General features: G+C 39.2%; 1 long non-coding RNA gene across 1 annotated transcript; it reads right to left on the bottom strand.

Annotated features, from left to right (window-relative positions):
- Positions 1 to 437: 437 nt before the first annotated feature.
- LOC148185147 (uncharacterized) lies at positions 438 to 5,019 on the bottom strand. Its single transcript, XR_015773999.1, has 4 exons — positions 4,906 to 5,019; positions 4,723 to 4,788; positions 2,656 to 2,764; positions 438 to 900 (listed from the first exon to the last, which is right to left on the bottom strand). It is a non-coding gene; the product is annotated as an uncharacterized LOC148185147 (long non-coding RNA).
- Positions 5,020 to 5,927: the final 908 nt, after the last annotated feature.

The raw sequence follows: 5,927 nt of genomic DNA, 5'->3' as shown, positions 1-5,927 counted from the left end.
TCAGGCCCCTTCACATCTCCCTCCTTGGCTGATGTATGAGTGTGCATTCATGTGTGTGACGAAAAGGATAAGTTGTTTGATCTGGGTCACAATTAACCATCATTCATTTACTTACTGGGTTTTTTCCTGGTTAGTTGTAACTCAAATCAATTCCCTGAGCTGGGTCAATGCGTGGCCATGAAAACAGCCCTGTCAGCAGAAAACAAGGCCTGGGAGTGAGCTGGGAGGGACTGAGGAAAATAGAAAAACTGCTTCTTTCAGTAGTGTGTTTGCTTATTCTGGCTTAAACTTTAAACTGTGAAATGAAGGCCCAAAATACTTTTTTTTTATTTCAAGTGAAAACACAAAAACAGGAGTGCCAGATCTTTGGCAAAAGGGTCTGATGAGCCCACAACCAACACCTGCATCATTTTAGGGTTCAGGAAACTAAAAAGGTCTCCAGCTTAAGAATATTTCAATTCCTTTAATTAACAACAATTCTGCCATTTGTTGATTCATATGTAAAATAAGACTCCTGTAACTACATCTCCTGATTGAATTCCAGGCAATAGTGTTTTTTTACCAGGTGATTTCAGTGTGAAACAACAGTGGAACCCAACATATCATTTCACATGCATCCAAACAGGATTTTCTCATTTCCTGCATTTGCAGATTAACTTTAATGGATATCTTGCCAAAGTACTGACAAACGATATCTGATATGTAACCTTTCACAAATAGTTGTAGCACTGGAGAACAGGAGGATGAAAATGTACACATTCCACAGATTGTGAATAGAGGTTGCAAATCTTCAGCATATTTAAAAACATAGAGGTCTTTCAAAAGCTTAATACATAGATTTGCTGGTTACCATGTAAAGCTCCACAAAAATATCTTTGAGATCACTTTCCATGTTATTTCCTGAAAAAAAAAAAATATTTGTAATTGCACTTTTGTTTCTGTTCTTGTTTAACATCTTTAGAATAATATTCCTATGCAGTTTAAATGTTCATTCAATAAACCAAGCAAGATGATGAGGAAAGTGTTGCAATTTCTGAACACCAATACACTGGTTAGAGAGAGGCCTCAAAACAAGATTGCCAAGTAGTTTGTTTAAACCTGAAACTGTGACTTGTAAAAGTAGCTAACGGCTGGTGATAAGAAGCACCAAAGTTATTATGATCATGACCACAGAGTGAACAGCCTTCTCAACAGTGTCTGAAGACTGTAAGTAAATAGCAGATGACTAAAGTAAATAGGAATCTGCCCACATTCTACCTATGGAAAATTGTACAAGACCCTGCGTGACACAGGCACCTCCTGCAAATGTATTGTAAAGGGATCAGAAAGACTGTACAGTGAAATTCTGGAAGAAAATTTGAGAGACATTACAGCACACATAGAAAAGAACTAAGCAATAAAATAGAATGTGACAGCTAACTTTATGGTACACTAGAGGTAAGTCCTTCAATAGCAGTGTAGTGCCTAACTAATTACAGTAATTTCCAGACAGGAGGCTTAGCCCCTCAGATACTCCTTTATGAAAATATTTCAGTGAGACAGGCCTAAATTTATAGTCCAGTACATAGGATCTTGATAAAAATTATATGCATTGTCCAACCTTACTGAATGCTGAGAGTTTTGGAAAGATTCATAATTCAAGATAGAAGAGATTATATTTTTATTAGATGATGATAATCTGCAGCTAGATGGGACACATTAATTTACATTCATGGTAAAAGAACTGCAATGATTTGGAGTGACAGGGATATTTTTGAATGGAACATTAGGGCAAAGTGTAAGAAGACAGAGACAACTCAAGGCATGCATCAGGTGGTCAGTGGAGGTGACTACTGAGAATTGTGGACCAAGAACTTGGTATTTTAGATCCAAAGTAAGCACAATGCTGCGAAAAGGCTATTCCTCCAGAATTAATGATTGCATGAGAATGAACCAGCAAACCAACCAAGAAAAGTGGAGCATAATTTGTGAGCTCCTGATTAAGTCTCATGTTTATATTTCTCTGCTGGTAAAAGAAACTCTGCTTAAGTAAATAGGTCCAAGTGTAATTCCTTCTTGAGTGTCAGGAGCTGAGCATACCTTACCTGCTGAGGAAAAAAGAGGGCCCACATAAACAGGAGGTTACAAAAACGTCAGTGATTAATGCCCTTTGCTAACATTGTCATTCTCTGTACTGTAGCAGCAAAACTATGAAAACTCCTTTGCCACATGTGTGAAATAAGTTGTCATCATCAATGCAAAAACCATGCTAATATCATCACAAAGTAAGTCTTGCAGGATTTATTGGACTGGTTTTCAAGTGGAAAACCATTTGTCATGGAAATCAAGTTCTGAATAATAAAGTACACAACACATCCACTTTCTGGATAAACATTTCCATCAAGGAGAAAACAGCTGTCTTATGGTAATTCATGGTAAAGAATTGCAAATATTCAACTCCTTATATATGAGTTCAGTCCAGTAGCATTATAAAAAGCTTATTCTAGAAAATCTACAGGAAAAACAATCAAACCCAACAGAAAGACTACAGAAATTATTACAATGAAGAAATAAAAAGAAAAAAAAGATGATTGTGCTGGTCAGAATGTAGAATATTGCACAACTGAAGAAGAAGAAACTGGTGATACAAATGATAGAATGATCACCTCAGCATACCAAAATCAGCTTTGATTGTGTCATCTCCATTCCTCCCTTCCACCACAAAGTTACGCAAAGCACTTCTTGTTCAGACTTGCACCAATACACCAGAGAACCTGCAATTATGCTGAAATACAGAGCATGTAAGTATAGATTACAACAGGTAATCATTCTGCAAACAAAACATCAGGATCTGGTGGTCTGAAAACTTAGTGCATGATTTGATGTTTCATAAGAAAGGCCTGGTGTTTTCTCTAGCACATATATATGTGCCTATGTATAAAGGGACAGAACAAAAGTGCATAAACATTGAGCCACACTGAAAGCTGTGAGGTTGGTGGCCTTGCTCCCGCAAGATCACAATTCCAGTAATAAAAGAATGCATCACAAAGAAGAAACAGTTAAAAACATGCTAAGAAAAGAAACCATATTGCATATGTAAGGAAAATATAACACCACCCATAGGACAGAAAGAGGTTTATGTGATAAGCTATTCCTAAAATGGGGGATTGATTATGTTTCAGCTCACCTGAACAGTGAGATGAATGCAAAGAAGTTGAGAGAAAAACTAGAGAAGAAAAAAGAGAAAAGAAAAAAAGAAGGAGGACATCTGGAGGTATAGCTTTCTAGAGACAGACACATACAGCAAATTACACTCTTGTAGACACAATACATGGATTGTGATCTGTATCTTACAGAGGTGATGAGAAAAAGAAGTTGCTGAGGTTACCATTTCTCTATGCCCCTCTCTGTAGGCACGGAATACGGCCTGTGTCTGTGTTTAATCCTATAGTATGCAATCCATCTTTGAATGCAAAGACACCTTTTTGCAGTTTTTAGGCAAAACTGAAAAATGTTAATGTATTTTCAGAAGTTCCAGTGTGACTTTATTAAAAAGTCTGGCCTATTTAAACTGACATACATTCAGCATAAAGAAATTAAGCAAAATTAGACTTCTAGGCAGTAGCAGAAAATGTGAAGATGAACTAAAGGAAAGAACATGACAATTTTACCCAGGATAAAAGTGCAGCGAGGAAAAAAAAATCTTCATCTTACCATTAATAACAAAATGCTAGAGAGGGCATTGCCATGAGGGACTTGTTTGTCAAACAATAAATCTGAAGCAAATTACTAAATGAGTTCTCTAGGGAGCCCTCTCTAGATTCATTACTTTAGTGATAACAATACTAGTACAGTAAACTTTCAACAGATATTAATAATGTTACATTTATGTAGTGATTTTTCTGGCCTTTACAAATAACAAGACCAAAATTGTTGTGTCCATAAGGTTTTAGTTTAAAAAAAAAAAAAAAGAAGTGTTCCTATAACTGGACAAAACAAATGCTAGCATTTTAGAGCCAAATTCTCCTGTTATTCACAGAATAAGCCTCGATCCTGTATCTCAGAGCAAAACTTAGCCCACAGTTCAAAATATTGTCTCTAACAAGTTATATACTTGTAAGCCATGAGTTTTGCTTGATTAGGGGAAAATAAGGACATGGATCAACAGAAGCATTTACTGTAACACCTTCAGGAGAGTGCTTTTAAAGTCTTCTGCAAATATGAAATAATTTCACATCACAGTCTAGTGTAGCAAAGATGGATATTGCTACTGAGAGGCTAAAGCACAAATAAATACCTGCTTTAAGTAGGTCTGCTAGAGCTGTAAACCAGTAAAGATTGTTTCTGAAATTGAGAAATGCTAGGCTTTTGGATCTGTAATCATGAGCAAAAGCTGTGCATCAAGTTCAAAGAGGAACACCCAAACTTGAAACCCAAGGCTACATTAAAAAAAGTCAGCTACATGTGATTTGACCCAGGACACACATCACGACCTTCACAGTATGAGGGGAAAAATGTGCCATCCTGATTGTTAGTCTCTAACAGTTACATACTATTTGGAAAACTCTAATCAAACACTTAAGGAAGGAGAACCTTGCAGGTCATTAGCAGCTTCAAAACATTTATCCTTGAGGAGAGTCTTAAATGCATTTATTTTTGGGGAGGGGGAGAGGAAAGCCCCAGGACTAAAAGGTGATTTTATTAGATGTCTTTTGAAAGGAAACTATCAGATCTGAATCATACCTGAATTGTGAGGATCTTCAGAGCACTTACGCAAACACAGAAACATCTTTCACAGAGCAGGTAACACTGGTAAGGGAAAATTAAATATACCTTCAAGAGCTGAAGATTAAAAGGCAAAAGCTGAGCAATAGTGATATCTTTTAAGTTAGATGGAGCGGACAATAGTGTTTATTCTGCCCTTACACGGTGACAGTGCCACTGAGGTACAGACACCAAGCCAACCAGCAGCCTGTCAAGTGATTTGTCTGTACAAACAACAACACAAACATTTTAGGAGCTTCCTAAATACAAAGTTAATACATTAAGTGGAATAATTAACGATGCAATTAGCCCACTACAAGCTGCTTTTGCAGGGACTGAGACAAGTTCACTACTTTTGCTCGTGAAAGGGTTCTGGTTTCCTATCAATTCATTTTCCATTGGCTGCTCTGGTGACCTTGGCCGACCACCAGGTTTGCACCACAGCTGGTTCCATTTCTCACCCTGCAGAATTTGCAGCATGTGGAACTCCCTGGTCTTCTTGTTACGCTTGCTGTCAGTGAATTTAAGGTCCTGAGCAGTTCCTAAAGCACCTTTAGACACTCCCAAGTTTAAGGGACCGGATGGGATTTATCCGAAGGTCCTGGGGGAGCTGGCTCTCCATCATTTATTATCAGTACTTATCAGAGTGCTTAGCCTGGAGAGGAGGAGACTCAAGGGTGACCTTATCACTCTCTACAGCTGCCTGAAAGGAGGTTGAAGCCAGGTGGGATTGGCTTCTTCTCCCAGGCAACCATTGATAGCATGAGAGGATGTAGCCTCAAGCTGCACCAGGAAAGCTTCAGGTTGGACATTACGAATAATTTTTTCACGGAAAAAGTGAAGACACTGGAATGGGCTGTCCAGGAAGGTGGTGGCGTCACCATTCCTGGAGGCGTTCAAGAAACAACTGCACTAAGTTCAGCTAGTTCACCTGGTGCCATGGTCTAGCTGGTAAAGTGGTGTTGGGTTGTAACTTGGAGCTGGTGATTTCAGAGGAATCTGTGGTTCCAGGGTATAACTACGGAGCACTGCCACATACGGCAGTACCCGCCTGCTTTTACCGACAGGACGGAGATTTACCCCGACCCCGCCCTCAGGCCGCCCTCTCCGCGGCCTTGGAGGCGGCTCCGTCCCCGGGCGGGGGTGGGCGCCCGCCACCGCCCGGCTGAGGGCCCGGCGGGGCG

Source organism: Pseudopodoces humilis, chromosome 1 (assembly GCF_049639895.1).
Source record: "Pseudopodoces humilis isolate 2021_Gansu_Grassland_sample_001 chromosome 1, ASM4963989v1, whole genome shotgun sequence".
Classification (NCBI taxonomy): domain Eukaryota; kingdom Metazoa; phylum Chordata; class Aves; order Passeriformes; family Paridae; genus Pseudopodoces; species Pseudopodoces humilis.
The sequence above is the reverse complement of the archived record's forward strand: the minus strand, read 5'-3'. Positions and strand labels throughout refer to the sequence as shown.